The 19945-nt window shown below is 38.9% G+C and overlaps 1 protein-coding gene across 6 annotated transcripts in view; it reads left to right on the top strand.

The window, feature by feature from the left end:
• Positions 1 to 19945, top strand: part of ntng1a (netrin g1a) — a 243365-nt gene that overhangs the window by 83331 nt on the left and 140089 nt on the right. Inside the window, exon 1 of one of the 6 annotated variants that reach the window (XM_027274082.1) lies at positions 14380 to 14479. The exons of the other annotated variants lie outside the window; for them this stretch is intronic. The gene's annotated coding sequence lies outside the window, so the exon portion shown is untranslated. Of the gene's footprint in view, positions 1 to 14379; positions 14480 to 19945 lie in introns of those variants that run through there. 6 annotated transcript variants of the gene reach the window in all.

Below are 19945 nucleotides of genomic sequence, written 5' to 3'. Positions count from 1 at the left end.
TCTTGTCATGTTTTTGTGACATTTATGTTGAGACTGAACTATGTTCACAGTAACTTTCTTTTGCAGAGCTGAGGGTTTCTTTTAGATGTTGACAGAAGCCAGTGCAGAGGCGCTTCATTCAGACATTCAAAAGCAGCAATTTCTAGCATCTTTGCATGATAAAAAAGCTTGGTGGAGTAGGATGTAGTGTGAATAATCATACTGTAGGTAGATGCTGGTCCCTACGATCTTTTGCTGCAGGCTTAACTCAAAGGATTCGCACACAGACTGAGTGAGAGAGAGAGGCATTAAAATGGAAAGCAGCAACTTAATATGACAAAAAGACAACTGGGTGATCGAAAGGACAGAGAGACTCAAAACAAAGCAAGGAGCTGGCAGTTAGGTGGCATAGAAACTATCAAACTTAGTGTCCCTTGAAAGTGTTGTGAACCAGCTGTAAGAAATGAATCTGAAGGGTTATACAATCACTGACAGATGGTCAGACCGTGATATGATGGAATTGGTATGAGGTAAGGTAACGTGCCCCACCAAACCCCCTGTGCTGGAGCCCACAGGCAAATCATTTAAGTCACTTATTTAATCTGTATTCTATATTTTTACATGCATGGCTTACTGCAGAACAGCCCAATCACAACCGTTTTCTCTTGTGGTGTTTTAAATAATCTCTAAACGTTGTAACTTTAACTGCATCCACAAGGTCACAAACCAAGGACCTCTCTTGTCAGTCGCAGATCTGTTAAAAAAGAAAAAAATGTGGATAGAGTGTTGTTATGAATAAGAAATGATAAATTCATGAAAGATTTAGCCCTGTCTATACTGAGATTTTAGGTTCTGATTTTGTGTCACTTGCAATGTCCGTGGCCACAGTGATGACTTCAGGTTGGCGGCCAGGCAGCTGAGACTTTTTTTTATTTTTGCGGCGTAAGCAAATGTCGTGGGTACGTCAGTGGGCAAGCGGGACAAGCTGATGAGGTGAAGGTGTGGTGCTGACTCACAGCTGCACTGTCACTCTAAGAAAGCCTATTTCTCAGAAAGCATGTGGCTCATTCATGATTTCTGACAGTGTACTGTCTCATATTTGACATTTTGGGGAATTCACTTGTAACTGATGAAGATATGATAAAGCACTGACATCGGTCTAGTGGAAAAAAGCAGTGCTCAGTGAGCATTCTCAAGGGTTGTGTCAAAATAAGTGATTGAAGTGTCTTAGTTAAAAGGATGACTGTAAGTCAAGACAAGGTTAATTTATACTGCTCTTCAATTTGTTTTAATTCTGAAAATGTATCAAATTGCATTAATTTTTGTAGTGAGGTCTGTGTTTTTCAAGGGTCTGTTCCAAAATTATATGGTTAAGATTTGGCAACACAAACTGCTTAGTAAAGATTATTGAATAAGCCTGGTCATAGTTAACGATGGAAAACATTTGCTGTCGAGGTCAAAGAAATGTGAACTATAATGATGCTGCAACTTTTGTGCAAATTTTTAGATTTTTCAAAAGAGGATAAAACATTTTTTGGACATATTTGTTGAAACAGCATCCAAGCAGTAAGTGTCTTATTGTTTCCCATAGCAGCGGTTGACTGATGGTAGTATCGACTCCTACTAGATGTTCACTTCTGTTCAACACGTGCTGAGTCATCTGTAGCTCCTGTACCTGTATTTGTTACACATTATGCAAAGTAATGCAGAAAGAAATGTCTAACATTGTGACAGAGGCATCGGTGAGATGGCATACAGTAATAACCCGCTCACATATCATGATGGTGGAATAAAAACTCAGCTCTAATTATTAAGTGTAGCTTATTATCATTATGAAGGCCACTTTCAGTTATATACAAAGCTCAATATAATATAATATAATATAAATTATATTTTCTATCTTGAGGATGTGGTGAGAAATGAACCAACACTTGTAATTAAGCCATTGGTTTTACTTTTATATCCCTTCCAATGTAGTGGTTGCATAAATGTAGCTTTATATTTATCACAGTTGACATACCAGTGCACACCCACATGTTGTAGGAATGACACATGTCGATGCAGTATACCTAACATCCCTGAGCCTTCACCTTCTAAGCAGGTGTTTATTTTCTTTAATTATAATCATGCGGATATGAAGTGAATAGAATTGAATAAACAAAGCCTTGAGCCAAAGCGTGGATTCTATTTACAGTGGATAATTGGTATGGGTATGTCTAGACTCTAGCCTATTAGACACAGCTTAGCCGACCACGCCGCTGCTGATACCATTGCTCGTATTAATCTGAGCAAATAATGAAACGGAGAATGAAAAATGCACCTGAGGCAAATCTGTGGATTCTCTCTGAGAATAATAAGCGAAAAAGCAAAGATGACAAGCACACTGCAGTGATGCATCAAGGAAGGAGCGTGGGGGCATGGACTGATATTCATCACATCTGTTTAAAGATGGATGGATCTCTCATATTTTTCTCTCAACTCTGTCTCGTGTTCGTGCGGACATACATACAGAAGTGTTTGTGTGCTGTTATGTAAGTGAAGCTTTGTGACCGTCCTGTTGACTCCCACACTGTCTGTAATCCTACCATATGTTCCCTATCTTTCTATTTTTTATGTTGAGTACCAAGCCGACAGATTTGATGGGTGCAACAGTGGTGAAAACTCAAGTGGACACCTTAGATATACCTGAGTTACTGTCATGTCAAATCAATCCACTGTGAATGATTGGATTTGTTAACCTCTACGAAATGACACGACATGACATTGTTACGAAATGAACAATTCTGCCGACCTTGCTCTTACGCAACTCTTACACAATTTAATTTACATGAATTCATATACAGTGCGTGTTGATCGAACTGAGAGCCCTCTGAAAGGCTAGCATTGAAAGAAATCCATTGCTTTTCTTTGACTGTGTAAAACATTAACATAAACATGCAGTATCTCTATTAGAGTTGACAATTAGAGAACCGACCCAGCAGACAATTCAGTAATACATAGATATTAACCTGTGTAAATATTGTCTGTCTTTCTGTCATCATTGACATTTTAAAAGCTTGAAGGAATGGAATAGTATTATGCTTATCTGCTCTAACTTAACCATCTGGATTCCTATCAATGGCCCCACCAATTGCAGTTGTGCTTGCACAGTTGCAGGTTACATGTTTAGTTTAAAAAAAAAAAGAAAACAAAAAAAAAAAATAGATTCTATGACTTCCACAGGCCCTGGATGCTATCAGGGTTTAAGCTAATGTTAGCTGTTCTGTCCTGGTCTCCATTGGGTTGGAGAGGTTTCCACTGCAGCAATCCTAGCCCTTACGCCACACCTGGCTTAGTCTTCATGCTATAAGCCTTTCTCTTGTAATGTTTATATTTTCAAATCATATTTTTACCTAAATAAATAGACTATGTAAGCCGAGCAGGATTATGTAAGAATGAAATAAGAGACTACATTTTTACAAGAATTTCTTTTTTTCTTCTGCATGAATCATGAACTTTAGATGCTGGTCTCAGTATCAGTCCTTTAGTGCAATATCATAAGCACGTCTTTGAGTGCTTTTACAAGATTCTCATTTCAAAATCATGCTAGCAATAAACATTAACAAATCAGACAGAGATGACATTTTCGACTAGAGAATCTGATAGTGACAGTAAAATCGAGAGTTCCAGGCAGGAAATAAGAAGCCTGATTGTATCTACTTTCATATGAAATCAGTAGAGCTGTACATTTGTTGCTGTTATTGTAAACTACATAGTTTTCTTTGGGAATCAGTTTTTAAAATTGTCCGAGTATCAAATTTTATGTTGAATAATGTGAAAATATGACACTATCACACCTTGATGTATAAGGGGCCTGATGTTTAACCTTTTGCGTATCTCCCTCAAAGTGCTTGCTGAGAACAGTTTTCTGGTCTCACTTTATTTATTTTTTTCTTTTTCATCCCATGTCAAAGCCTTTCAGACAGTTTCTCTATTGAAGGAGAGAAATGTGTGAAAGCTTGAAGGCTGTCACAGCCTCAGCCTGGACCTCCCAGAGGGCAAACTTCAGTGCTGGATGACGTGGCTTCACTGCCATCAGAGCAGTGTGGAAGTCCGCTTATTGACCCCGTATATCTCAGTGGGCTTTAGCATGTTGGTTTTGAACGGTGTGGCTTAAAGCCTCACCTGCCAGTAGACTGGCTGAGTAAACACAAAGCTTGTTTATTTGCCCACGGGAAAGGTTTATAATGGATCAATTGTTAAAGAGCCACAATTAGCTGTAGATGGACTGGCAGGATGCGTTTAAATGTTTGTGATTTATCTATTTTATTTGATAATGATATTTCCATTTCTCTCATTGGTTCGGAGGGAAACATTAAAACTGAAAAAACACACAAATGTGGTTTAGAATTAAATATAGAGGAATTTTGCATGTTTTCTGCAAAAAGGATTTCCACGACAAAAAAACAACAACATTTTTATCAACTATCTGTCACATCCTTTTCATTGAATACTTGACTCTTCTCTTAAACAGCGTACTTAACATACCAACGAAAGTACACTTCATACTGTGCAGTCCTAATAGAGGTCTGTCCTATGATAGACCACACACTCTATTTCCCCATAAACAGATAGCGGTCACGGCTGGTTTTTGCTTTGCCTCCAAGGGTCCAGTAACATAAGCAGTCACTTGGAGGGGATGAGGAAGCTGTTTTTAATGATCCCCAGAGACGACCAGTATATTTACCATAATCTCAAGCCTGAGGGAGCATCAACTTATAATCACCTCCATCTTCCCTCCCCACTGCAGATAGAGATCAGTGTCCATTATAAACCTCATAAAGCACCAGGCTTTAAGATGATTGTCTCCCTCTCCCTCTGTACCGAGCATCTTAGATTATGTGTTGTAGGAAATCTTGGTGTGTTTGGTTGTTTCCCATGGACGTGATGATAAGGATGCTGGGAAAAAGATATTTTGACATGTTGCTACATGTAGGATTTTCAAAATATCATTGTCAAATTACACGTAATATATTAAGCAAATGAAAATATGCTCTAAAATACCCCTTTGTCTTGTAGCTTCATGTTGAGCTGAAAGCTGCTGCTGAATAGTTGTTAACTAGAATAACAACTATTCCTTCCTGCTGTGTGCTATTATTGGAAGCAGTGCGTGCAACACTTTGGGTACTACTACTAAGGTAGTATTTTAGTCCACTTACAACAACCTGTATCGATCTCATTAATTTCAGGCATTATTCATAAAATGTTCGGATTGGCTAATAATGACTGTATTCCATTAAGTGTGTGATACAAGGTCCATTGTTTTTAGCAAAGAGATGTTTTCTCGGTGTTTATCTGCTTGCTTGACCTGTCTCACCCCCAACCAGGCATCATTCAAATCTAGAGTGTAGCCTAGATCAGGATTTTCTCCTAATGAAACAAAGTGAAAAAGATGCGGCTTAGTGATAAACTCTAGCGTCAGGCTTCACACCGTTCTATCAGAGCCGCTCTGTACATGGTTCTCTATGATCTGTTTCTTTAGTGCAACCGGTTGCTGTTTAGTTTTTTTTATTTAATAGAAGATGTAGCTCAACATTATGGTGTGAGATTCTCATTTTTATTTACTTTCTATGGGAATTATTGAAGGGAGCCTGAGAACAAGAATTTCACTCCCAACAGCTCTTAATAAAAACCCATCCTTGCAGCTTGCAAAGTGGACTAGTTAGTGGTCCATTTTTTAATATGGGAACAACACGTTTTATTTTTTATTTTAATCATTTTTGATCTTGTATTCTGGCATTCACATCAACTTGTGGTATGAGTCATTCATCACAGGTCTCAAGCCATCATTATGTTATTTCTATTTGCCTACAGAAGTGAATGAATGCCAACCATTTCACTGTCTAGTCTGATGGACCGCTTGGTTGTACTTGCAATGCCTCACTTCTGTGCTGAATTAGTTTGATCTCACTTTACATAATTACATATTTATGTAATCAGTCTATCACACGTGTCATGTAGTTCATCTGGACAATTGATTTTGACTTTTTGCACTGTACATATGCTATTATCCACATATGTTTATTAGACCAGGCCACATTTCAACAGGTGACACATTGTGAGGATGGAGTGGGATATTACCAGGTTAGAACCAGTCTTTAAAACATGATGTGCCCAAATTAAGTTTCTTCAGAGAATAGTAATTGGGTTATACTTCGGTTTGTACAAGGAAGAGAACATATCACTTCCTGGGGGCGAAATTGTTGGTCCACCATATTGGCAGATCAAGCAAATTAATCCCTTCTTTATTCTTAATCCCTTCTCTTATCATAAGATTATGAAAATCCAGATCCCTCCCTCCTCTCAGATATTAAATTGCACCCATAATATAACTCCTGGCTTAAAGAGAAAAAGAGGACGAGAAGGAAAAAAATAAATAAATAAATAGCCCAGGCCTGCAGCCCTCGCGAATGTGGCTCAAGTGCTCTTTGTTTTGAATTTCCTTCACTAATTTCTAATTCTTCCACTCTGTGAGCCTGGTCCACTGCACCATGAATAATGTCAGGGGGCAGCCGGGCTTTGGTATTCAGTAGTTGACAATCTTCTTAAACAGAAGCAAATTGGGAAAAAATAGCTTTCAAATGCACTTTCATTCCTGTGTGCGGGGGAGAGGTTGAGGCAGGGTTATTTTCTCAGCAGAGGGCGTTTGCTCTGACAAGATGTCAGCTTCTCTCACTCTAGCTACTCTGTGTGTGTGTGTGTGTGTGTCTTTTTAAATTCTTTTATAGACAGCAAATATTCAATGTCAACAATTGGTATTTTCATATCTTTTCATATTTGCGTATTTGTTAATTATTCGACATATTTCCCTATAGTATTGTGTTGATATTAATCTTTTCTGCTGCCAACCACAGTACAAAGTAGTTAGTTTTTATTTCTGTCATGCCATGACTATCCTCCAGCCTTATTCTTGTGACTTTACTTAGCTAATGTCAAACATACCTTAAACACATGTCAGCTGACACATGGTAATATTAGGAATAATTAGCTGAACAGTCAGTGAACTTATTCATATACTTACAATATTAAAATTCTTTCTGATAAGCTAAATTAAATAAAGGGCTTGTTAATTTCCCCCTACAATCTAATTGCTAATGTAAAACAATCTAACATGAACATAGTGTACTTTGTGGGTGATAAACTCGAATCACTGTTGTGTTCTAACAGTTACTTCAGTACAGGAGGCAAACGCTGCGGATGAGCCACTTTTGGGATAGTAAAGAACACATTTAGATTCTTATTACACATTTCTGCGTAACGTGACATAACCAGCTGAGTAACATCAAAGCATCATTTAATTTTTACACTGTAGAATAAGTAGAAGCCCTTTCAGACCTTTCAGCTGTCTAATGCAATTTGTTGAAAACAAACAAAGAAAAATCCTACAATGGAAGCATTGATTAGGATTTTGATTAGAAAATGTATGCTACCACGATTGACTGTTCCTGTAGACAGCCCGTCGACACCTTAGTGACAAGAAAAAACAGGTCGTATGTCAAATCATATGAGCACATCCTCTGCCACCTTTTGTCTTGGGTTAAGTTGGACATTAATTAAGTGTTTGACTCTTTACAGAGGGCAAACAAGAGAAAGCTGCAGTACCTGCCATTGGTGGCATGGGGCAGCTCTATGAAAATACTGCATCATTAGCACATTATTGGTGTTTTTAAATGTCACGCAGCCACTAAGGGGACAATGAACCATAGGGAAACAGCCTTCATGCATAAGCCAAGCTCTTATTTTGTGTCAGAGTCCGCTTTGACCTCTCAGAAAGTCACACCGGAGATCATTATTAACGTTCTGCAGAGGGTGGCAGGAAGTGGAGCCTGCGTGTTTCTGTGTGCACGTGTATGCTCATATTTCTGTTTTTGTGCTGCTTGTGTGTATGCACAATGAGACAGAGAGGGAGAGCGAGAGAGGGGATCACCCAGAGAGAGAGAGAGAGAGAGAGAGAGAGAGCAGGAAATAAAAAGAAATGGAGTGTACTCATAAATCAAGTCAAGGTCCAGCCAGTTGCCGCTGCCACTGTAATTTTTTTCTCCTCCATGTTTCCCGACATTTGACGCTTCCATCTTCTCCTCTTTTAATCTCATCAACCTCAACAAGTGTAGGAGGAGAGGGCGGCGGGGCTCGGTGGCGGCCTGTCCGCTGTGTCAGATGAGGTCTGTCGATATCTCTCATCAAACAGGAGCTGATCAAAGGCCTGCCTGTGCCCATGCAGGCGTAAGGATTAAGCCACATCATGCACAACCTCCTTGACAAAAAAAGCCTCTCCACACGAATAAAGAGATTAAGTCAAGAGTGAAATCTAATTCAAGGGGGATTGTTAAAAGAGGGCCTCCGCGTCGTGCTCTACACCTACATCTGTGTGAGTGTAATGCATTTGTAAGCTTTGTTGCACATTGATAGCAGCAAGGTAGTGTTTTCTCAATGAATGAACTCACTAGCTACAACAAGATGAGTTTGATTTGTTTTTTCAGGTATTGTGACAATTTAACAATGCATCATCATGAGGTTTGTTGCTGGCTGCAATGTAAAAGTTAAATCCATTACGAAATACAGTTTCAAAGGCTTTTCTGTCCTAAGAATACAATGTTGGGAATAATTGTAACATGTTGAAAAGATTCAAAGACTTAATATTGCTACAAAACTCCAAGTGCTGATGATGAAACCCACTTTTCTATCTGCAGAAATGCACTGTAAAATGTCAAATCTGTCCTGCATTAACAAGGCTAGAAGAGACATTGCATTAAGTTGTAGTATAGGAAGTCGTCCTTGGAGTTCTTCCAATAATTGCAGACTATGGCTCTCCGAGGACCAATCAAAACATTATCTTTATAGGGCCAATCAGCAGGTGGGATTAGCGAGGCTTTGATCTAAGGACTGAGCTTTGCTTCTTCTGATCCACTCCTCAGAAAGCATTTACAGGCTTTGGATTTCCAATCATGTTCCTGTACAGTGTCACTCCATTGTTATAGTACAATGCTTTTGTAGCTTAATTGCAATGTGTGAGTGCTTCAATTGACCCACTAGACCAAACAGGTTTCCTGCAGATGCCTCAGATGGCTGCTCGAGTATAGAACCTGTTGAAGTGCATTAATGTTTATTTGTGCCATGGTTGTATTATTCTCTTTTAGTGCCATATATAAACACAGGCTAGAGCCAGGGATGTAATGGGAAGTAAACCCACTTCACTAGAATGCACTCACCTTATTGATTTATTAAATACACTCGATTCACTTCTTTCAAATATTACGGCCATAAATTCATGGCATACATCACAGTTGGAAGTATCCAATTCATATGAGGGGGAATCGCAGATCAATGCTCTCTGAAAATATGTAAGCAAATGTTTCTAATGTGGTACACCCTGAATGACAAACTAAATGGAAAATGAGCAGAGCCTGAACCTTCTCCATGGAGACAGTGCTCATTGGATGAGAAGTGGCTTTGAAGCTGACTCCTTTTTGATGTGAACAAAATACATAAAAGCCAAAAGCATTCTTGTTTAATTAGGTTAACAAAGAGCAGATAACTTTAATTTGTCTTTTACTGAGTGATATAATGAACGTTGTCATCTTTGTTTAATATATTAAATAAAAGAAAAAATGTTCATATGTTTCTAAACATCAAATTAGTCTAATCTAATTAGTGCTGTACATGGTACTACACATACCACATGACAACCAGAGTAGGTGTATTTTTGTGACTTTGGTTTCACTCTCACAAATTTCCTCCAACAACTCCAACCAGTACAAATTTTACTTTGTCGTGACTTTTGCAAACAAAAAGCTAGAACATATATCTAAAAAAATGTTGTAATAAAAATAATTGGTAGTTTTGGAAGATAAGCAATACTTGTATTTGAAATCTTTGAATTTCTGCATAATAATTCAGAAACCTGCATTTGTACTGTATTGTTTCACATATAAACAGAGTGTCAACTCATTAGGATTCATCCCCTTGGAATCATGAATGTCTGTACCAAACGTTTCATTCACAACCACAAATATCATCCTCAGGATGGCACCAGAGGAAAATACAGAGGACCAAGCTATGAGAAAAATGGGTGTTGAGTTATTTCACTGGATAGGTGAAAACTTTGACCTGCTAGTGGTAAGAAAAGCCAGGGGACCACCAAAGTGTATTCCACTGGAATCTAAGAATGTTTGTACTAAATTTTATTGGAATCAATCCAATAGTTGTTGCAATATTTTAGTCTGGATCACAGTCTCTGCAGTCAAGTGGAGGTTCCAGCACAAGGATTTATTAAGTTTTGTCTGGAGCCACAAAGTCAGACATTTTGAAGTGTCCCCTCCTTTGTTATGTTTGTCTTTATTATGGCCTCTAGTAGAAATGTAAACATGCTTTTCCAAAGTGACTAGATCCTTACTCCAACAGATTATACATCACAACATCAAGAATATTTTGTTCTTGCTACATCTGTTAAATAATGCACAAAACTGCAAACATTTAGACAAGACTATTCATCAAAAACAAAACAAATTATACTCTGGCCCCAGTCCAATAATGTTTACTTAAAATAGTCCAAACGGGTAAGTAAAATTTCATTTCTGTCATGGAAAAGAGACTGCACAGAACCCATACCCTATTTTTTTCTCAAAATATTGGCTTCGGTCCTGACTGCAATTTGTCAAACATTTGTGCTGAGATGTATTCAGATTCTTCTCGGGTATCTTTTACAGCAGCACTTTACCATTTTTTTTTTTGTTTTGTTCTGATTTTATCTTTTTTCACTCATCTTTCTATTTTAGCCTTGCCATGCAATTACACCACCCATTAATGTCTCCATTCTCTCCCCTGCCCTCGATAAAATGCCCCAGATCAGTGTCAAATGGGGAGGCGGACTGAAATAGTCTCCCTGTGACATGCATGTAATATACCAGCCTTGAAGGATGATTCAATATTTATTCACAACTATTGGAAAGCAGAGGACTTAAAGACTAGTTTTATTTCAAATGGCTTCTTTAGTTACACACAGGCCGAGGTTGGCTGCACTGTAAACACTTTCTAAGATTCAACATATTATTGAATAGAAACTAGGGGTATTCAGACCGTCTTGCAGGATCAGATATTATGTCAATGCAGGTTCAAGTGAACATCCTTCATTTATTTGTCATTAACCATAAAAATGGAAGAATATTCGAAAAATCACCACAGGAGCAAGTTTGAATTTGAAGGTCCTTTTGCGTCTCTATTCTTTGCTTTTAAAAGAAATTGTCTTGCGATCTCTTTTCTCTCAATATCATCATGCTTGATTTTTTTTCTGACCTTCAAAGGGGCCTTGGCAAGCGGGGATGTTTACAAGAGATGACAGTACACGCTGAGGTGTTTGGATGTTATTGCCATGGTAGAATACTGAGTGTTCATCCTGTTGTCTTGTGTGGGTGACGACTCACTGGCAGGCAGTTGCCAAAGGAACTGGAGTCTGTGATGGTGATGCATCGCACCAATACTAGACATGGGATATTAAAAGGACTTGGCACCTCTGGCAATATGTCAAACTTGCACTAGTAGACACAATCTGGGGCTATGATCCATTCAGACCACAATGGAGACCAGTGTGTTCTCAGCTGAGCAGATTTTGCAAATACTGTCACATAAAAGTGTGATAACGTTCTTTCATGTCATGCCCAAGAGAGAATAGCGTGAAAGTGAAATTCTAGAGGAGACATCTTAAAGAACCATAAATAAGTGGAAAAAGGGAAAGCTTTTAAACATAGCAGGTATATTATTTCCTCTTGACAGTACAGAGTGCGAAAATCAGCTCACTCAATATACTGTCCACAGAAGCCTCCATGCATTAAGACAGCAGACCTACATGAATACCAATCATGCCTGAATGATCTTGGAGTGCAGGGATAAAAACACCAGAGGGAGAGGAAATATCAACCCGCGAGCTGCATAAACATAAAGATGGCTGCAGCCTGACACATACACAGCACAACCTGATCTATGTGCATGCACTATACACTTCCATATTTGTTCATCTTGGCATTTGACCTCTGTAAGCTTCACCAACGTACTGTACCAGCCTGCTATCATAAACCATGGAGTTTAAACAGATATGATGAAGCATGTGAAACACACAGTATGCTCCTGTTTTTTGTTTTATGAAAAAAAACATGTTGCACTAGTTCACAACTGCTGTAGGTAAGAGCACGAACTGAAATGTAACATTCATCAGGCTGTCACATGGCTTTTTTTTGAATGAAACAGACTCATCATGTCCAACCTTTCCGAGGGTGGCTGACACTAATGAGCAGTCATTCATCACTGTAATAAAACCAGCGGGAAGATTATTCCTGTGAGTTGCTGTACTGCTGGTGAATGACCGGCTATCAGCATGAGGTATGGACGACTTTCAGGTGCCGTTATGGGCTGCATCGCGTTCTCATGACTGTGTATGAATCACTGGGCCCATTGATTTAGTCTTTAATTTCAGGATAGTCGATCATTGATTCTATTTTTAAAACTATAAGTTGACCTGTGTGTTTTACTATAAATCCGTGTGCATATACACAGACATTAAGCATGCGGAGCAAATATAAATATATAATACAAAGTATAGTCTTGTATTGTATAATATAGTATAGTATAGTTTTGTAACCCCCCCTAAGCTATTAGATAAAAGATGCATGAATTTTCTCACATAAATATAAGAATAGATAAATAATAAATCAACAGGGGCATTGTTTAGCTCAGTGGGTAGAGCATCCACCCCATTTACAAAGGCTCAGTCCATGCCGCAGCGGCCCAGGGTTCAAATCTGACCTGCGGCCCTTTACTGCATGTCATTCCCCATCTCTCGCTCCCCACATTCCTGTCACTCTTCAGCTGCATCTATACGATAAAGCTTAAAAAAAGGGCAAAAATATCTTCTAACCAGTGAAGAGAAATTAAGGACACATCTTTCTGAATATATGTTTTTAGCCTAAAAATTTGCATCATGATTTTATATGATTTCACAAGGAATCATTTTCTCTGATTTCTTAACTAATTCATGGACATTTATCCTCAATGGACATCAGAAATTTTAATGAAGCTGAATATTGCAGTGAGTGTATGGTGTCTGTATGTTTCAACGTGTCTGAGTTATGACCCTTAGAAGAAGTGAAAGTGGACGTTTGTGTCAATTCAGTAAACAAATATTACTGCCAGTCAATCAGATGTTGCTTGTATATTTCTAGAGCACAAATGGAACTATTAGGTAGGTCACTGGAATTAGTCTAGTATATTTTTCTAGCATTATACATTTTGACAGCTTATCTCAACACAATATGTTTTGCTATCATATAAAAGTCGAACCTGTGATGTAAGTGCAGATTTTTTATCAGCATTATTGCCCACTGCCATACACACATCAGCAAATACAAATAAACAGATGTTTATAATTCATGACAGGACCAATCTTTCAAAGACAGCCTGTTCAAAAATGTGCATCCTCACTCTGACGTTCTGTACATGCATGCACATAAACATTCTGTCGGGTTTCAGCTGCCTCTGAACACTTGCACAGAGGGGGAAACATTTCCTCATCAAAGTCAGTCCTCTCTACACATCTGTCAAGGAAACCCAGTGGGAACCTGGGAAAGAGCAGTGGCGGTGCTCTCAAGTTAAGGCCCATGCTGCTGCCTCACTTTTACAAAGAAAAGGGAAATAGATTCTAGGCCTGTGCTTTTTTGGCTGCTTTATGGAAATGCCATTTTGTTTAAAGTTCTTTGTTTTGGGCAAACAAAAAGACTAGATGGAAATGAGAGTTTAAGATAAATGGTGGAGCCTAGATGCTATGCCTTAGGGAGGGTTTTCAAACGTGAACCCATTGAAATAAATGTCATTTTTACTGCTTTTATTATAGAACAAACTGTTCCCTGATGAGTCCATTAAAGAATCTATTTTCTCATGTAAAGTTGAACTAAATAATTTTTTGGTCCTCTTTCCCCATGTTGGTGTTGATGATTAAAGGCTCGTTGTTATCAGCATCTTTTTGTTCTATTGTCTCTGTTGTCTTCCTTTTGAAGTTCAAAAACTCTGCTGTGAAGTGGGAACTATTTTTTTTTATGTTTTTCTGTAATAAATCCAATAGGGGGTAAGACTTAATTTTTTTTTATCAATCTGCTGGCTGATCTTTTTGTGCCTGGGCCAGTGAATCCAATCAGAATGCAACCCTTAAGCTCTTTGATTTCGCCAACAAAAGTTGATGGTCTCCCAGCCTGTAAGCTGCCTATCAGATAATAAGGGAGACTTGAATACCAGTTGGTGTGCTACAATGAGGGTAGTCCTGGTGTTTTCACCTGATGTCCAACGTGTCTTTGCCGGCCCTGTCTCACTGTTCTCTCCGGGGAAATCTCTCAGGAGCAGCTGTCCTTATCAATGTGCCGGCTCCCTGCTCACTGCCTGCCCGGGCCGCATTCTCCATGACAGCAGCACTGAGGAAGCGGTAATCTGCCAACACTTCAACAAAATTAAACCACCAACCAGGCCACCGGGGGAGAGGCAATGGGGAAAGATTTCCTGCTTACTGTGATATGGCAATAGAGGCCACAGACATTAATATGGCTTTGCATCTGCAAGAAATAAGCACAGCTAAGAGTACAAATCTGGAACCTTTAGTGCTTTTACTTCTGCTTTCCGGTTAAAGGCTCAGTTCACTTAAAATTTAATAAAACCCCATCCAGATATTGTTGCTATGATTTGATAGCTCAATGCAATTTGGTTTGTTGCGCTTAAAGGTTCAAAACTCGGAAAAAGCATGTGCAGTGTATGTGCTAAAATCACAACACAGCATCCTGTGAACAGCTTTACTGAGAACTTTGTAAAGACAATGTTTTGGCACTTTAAACACCTCGAACCATATGTCAGTGAGCTCTTGTTGGCAGGCACTTCTACAGCAGACATCTCCAATCCTCAACAAATCACACCGAAACGATCCAGATAGACAGATAGTCGTCCTTGTAAAAGCAAAAATACATTTTGTTATATCTTGAATGAAAGAAGTGCTGAACAGTGCAGCACATTCAGACATAACAATTAGGTGCACACAATCCTGGGTAGTTTGACCAATTAAATGAATTAATGAACAGCTAAATATTAGCTCCTTGATTAACTCTGAATTGAACTATTTTGTAAATATTAGTAACTTGAACAGACTACTTGATATTATGTTAATTAACCAGAATCTTGTAATTAGTTCTTAGATAATTGTGAATCTGCATATAGTCCACTTCTTGATGAAAGCATTTATATCATTAGTTCTGTTTGGTGTATATATTGGCGCAAACAAGGCGATGCTTTAAGTGGGAATGCACCACATTACGAACAAAGCGCAGTATTTTATTCTTAACAGTGTCACCAATGTTGTACACACTTCTACATATGTGCAAACCCTAAAGTTAAGTCCTCTGGCTCACAGGAGATGATGTGCTTTATTTTTCATTTGTTTGGAATAAACATGGGAGCTGTGTAGTCAGCAGTGGCAGTAGCAGCTCACATGACTGAACAGACAGAGAGAAGAGCACCACCTACAGAAACGTACACCTTAACATCAGTACACCCAAAATACAGTGAGAGGAGGAGAGGAGAAAGGAGTGCAGGAGAAACATACTGCAGATTACAGTCCAGAAAGTAGTCCAATATTATTCACAGTAGGTGAAAATTAGAATCTATCTTTAATAGCACTGTTGATTTTTTTTATGACTTCAGGATGTGATGACATTAATTGCAATATGTGTTAACTGCAGAGTACACCAGCTGAGGCACAAAAGAAAAGAAATCATCACTATGCAGATGTGAGAAGAGAATTTTATTCATCAGTCCATATTTTTAGAAATGTATGATTGAAAAAAAAGAAATCATGATAAGCAGCCCATAGGTGGGCTGATGCGGTGGCCACCAAAACCACTGGGAAGAGAACTGTGAAAACAATATTTTTCATATTTTTAGAAAACTGACAGCGCAGGCAATGGATGCAGAACAATGAGAGGTACTAAAACAGTGGTGCTATTGACTGATACCACGTTGAGACACGCTACATGGTTTGTCATTGCTAAAGCACTGCCGAAGCTTTTTCTGAGGCCTTTTGTTATGCTCCAACACTGCTGTTTAACCTGCTCACCATGTCGTCAACATTATGCGCGGTTCGGGGTGAAATATAGTCAATTATTGCATATGAAACCAAATTCTCCGTCTCCTTATTTGAAGTATCTTGGGAAAGCAGCACAGCTCATTGAGGGCTAAAACAAGGAGAGGGAAGAGAGGCATGAGGATTAGATAAAGTCTGGCACATACTGAGACGATAATAAGCAAGGCAGGAAAGTGAGGGGAAAGAGAGGGAAACGGAAAGCGAGGGAGAGACACAAACAGATGAAAACAGAGAGGGGGTGGTTATAAAATGATTAAGGGGCATGCTATATAGAATTTCATGATTTGAAAAACACAAACAGGTCTGTCAGATGGCTCTGCCTCACCATCTGCTCTCTGTTGCCAAAATGTACAGATGGGAAAGATTTGTGACGCCTCGCCATTTTAAACTCTTATCGTAAATAGCTTCAGCATTACTGAAATAATAGTATGGCCTTAGAGAGTGAGGTGTATGCATGTTTGTATGCATACACAGGAAATATATGTGTGTGGACATATAAGATAGATGTAGTATTTCTTTCCTAGATATACATACACGTATATATCAGGTTTACAGTGTATTATCATGCAGGAAACAAGGGTGTAAAGTGTATTGGAAGCTTAGAGGGTAACTGTTACAGTTACAACACCTTTGAATAAAGGGTTAACACCGTGCATGCTGTAAATACTCTGCTGGTATTTTTGCTTCATGGAGCCTTTAGCCCCTTCTTGTCCGGAGCCTATGAGTCTGGACACACAGAATGAGGGCCAAAGTGCTCGCTAATGCTGCATGGACACACACACACACACACACACACACACACACACACACACGCTAAAAGAGGGACAATTCTTTTGCAAAACCCCCTGGCATGTAAAGTGCACTTGGTTTGATCACATATACTGTATACAGTACAAGGGGAGAATCCGATATCACCTCAGAGTATCATTCAAAAACTATTGATTTTTGAACTTTTCATAAGAGGAAGGTGCATTATAGTAATATGATGCCTGCTCATCTCTGTGCTATGATGAATGGCTATGGATAAGTCCTCAATCATTTGAGCTTCTGCTTACTCTTAAAGTGCACGGCTTCAAAGGTAATTATCTGAGAATGTGTTTATTTAAGGCTGTACATGTAGCATTTGAACACGGGTGAATTATTATTGTAGGTATTGTGATCCATCACTTTCAGAAAAGGGACCGTGAATCAGACTCATTACTCATTGTTTGGATATGGAGGGAAATCTGCTCAACAGCGTTACAACACAAAACAGAAAAAAGGGCACACAGGTTTCACATTTACTGGCACTGACGGGTAAAGCAATGAAATATTTCAAATATCTTTTTCATTTTCAGTCAAGGCTAAGGGGAAGTCCTTTAAAGGTACCCTGTGGAGTTTTCTCGTAGAGCCGTGGAGCAATGTTTATATATGAGCTGGCCCCCATTTTGTTCGAATCAGACTTAAGCATGAGCATGCACAGATGTAAATGAATACAAATACATTATTCAGATATGCACAGATAATACTCTCTGAACAGATACAACAGCATCTGAATCACTGCAGTAATAAACAGGATAATGCTTTACTAATGATGTACGGCTGTTATTTTTACCTTGATCCTGTATGGATACTAGCCAGGCACGTCAGCCAGGCCCAAACAAATGGATGTGTTGAAGTTTGGGACCGTTTCAAAAGTGCATGCTCTGTTCTCTCTGTTTTCTGACACTTTTGTGTTAAATTATGACCCAAAAAGCTTTAATTTAGACCTCCTCCCACACAACCAGAGCCTTAAAGCTGGTGTGTCCCATATATTTCTCAAACAAACATAGTGTTTAAGCACCATAAAAAATGAAATAAACAGGGACATACAGTTAAATATATAGATATATGATTATTTTCCAAAAATAGCTCAGACGATAGGAAACTGCATCCTAAGCAGTACTGCAGATCAACAAAAACGGCATGCCTAGTCATTAGCGCCTACATAATCAGGCTATGAATGTTTAAGGAAAAGCCTCTTACTCAGCAGTATTAGTTTATAAGAAGTTATAATGGCTCACATAAAAAGAGAAGGGGAATGACTGTGCCCATCATATTACAAGGGCTATTCCGAAGCTGTTTTACCGTCATAGTCCTCCTGGATGATTACAACAGCAGCACAGTGGGAGGTGAAATAAAGCTACGGCTGGCTCTATAGCTAGCATCAGATGACTTAATCAGGCCATAAAGAAGGCCTCACTTACAGATGCTGTGTTGCCCCTGTGCTCCGCATTTCATCAGCCCCAGGGAGGGGTGAAATATGCTTCCTCTGAAGGTAATGTGCCCTATCTCTGTCCAAGCGGTGACAAATTTATCGCCCCCTCGACTATTTACAATCCATCCGAGCCGTGATGATCTGGCTTGTGTTATTTAAGCTGCAGAGGTACAGCCATGTTGATGATACTGCTGTTGTGAGGTGCCAACAAAGGGGCACGGCAAAAACAAGGGGAAGAGTAAAAATATATTTGTTTCATGTGTGAGGTTTTGTAGTCCCCACATGAGACACCTTAGCTGGTTTTCCATGACATGATTAAAGTAAGACAAAAATGGCATGCCTTAGAGAGCTGAATTCAAAGATGTATAGCGGCTTGAATCATAAAAGCAGATGTGTTCCAGTCGGTTTACCTTACATAACGAAGCAACTCATGTTTCTGCATGTTTCTACCACATTGTCATCTTCTGGAGTCAAAAGCTGCCAAGGCAACAGTACGTCCAATAGGTGTAGTAAAATTGTTTTTATTGAGTGGCACTCACAACTGAGAGATTACAACTTTACTTTATGTATAACTCTGTACACTTCAGCTAGACTTTTACATCCCTTTGTATTGCACTTATATGATCTGCAAACAACAAAATAATAATGACAATACTTGAAGTACTGTGTGACTACCTACCCAAGTTTCCAGAAAGCACTTGAAACCAGGGCCAGGTGATCTTTCTCTTAAACACAACAAGAGTTTCTAATAGCTAATTAGCTATTCACATTTAATGATCCTAATTAGGCACTTTCCAAACTTCACAATAGCATTAAAATATTGATTTACTAATGCGTCCAAGATGTATACAACCATAATCAATAAAAGCTAATTTGAACTTGCTAAATTATGAATGATCCGTGTCGGTTAAAATGAATAGCCAACAATATTCTCATAATGAAACACATCTCATAAGATTAAACTACACGAGTCACTTCAAATGTGAGTCTTCAGTCTGCTTGATGGTAAAAAATGTGGCCAAAAAATCTGCATGAAAGCTCAAGGATTTATACATTTTACAAGAAAATGAAATAGAAAAGATTGGCATGAAATTAGCTTTGCAAGTTCATGCTCCTAATAAGAAGCAAGTGGTTTCATTCAGCACGCACATGCAGTTCTAGAGACACATATAAAACATCTTTTGTAAACCACCAGACAAATTATTCACCTCTGCTTATGTGCAGACTCATCACTAAATGCTGAATCCACTCCAGTTTGCATGTTAGCTTCACACAACCTGCTGGACAGACCATAAAGAGGAACCTCAGGTCGCTGAGGCGGCTGAACGGCTATTTGAGCAATTCTGCTGTACATTTAACATGAACACAGTGTCGTGCGATGGTATAATTACAATACACACGCACACTGTTTCTGTACTGCAATTCCCAGAGACCATACAAAATGATACAGTACCTCTCCTGCAGGTTACAGTTTAGAGTTTTCAGACATCGAGTCATAGTGTGTCACACAACCACCTCAAGTGGATCAT

Source organism: Larimichthys crocea, chromosome XXIII (genome assembly GCF_000972845.2).
Source record: "Larimichthys crocea isolate SSNF chromosome XXIII, L_crocea_2.0, whole genome shotgun sequence".
NCBI lineage: Eukaryota > Metazoa > Chordata > Actinopteri > Sciaenidae > Larimichthys > Larimichthys crocea.
The sequence above is the reverse complement of the archived record's forward strand: the minus strand, read 5'-3'. Positions and strand labels throughout refer to the sequence as shown.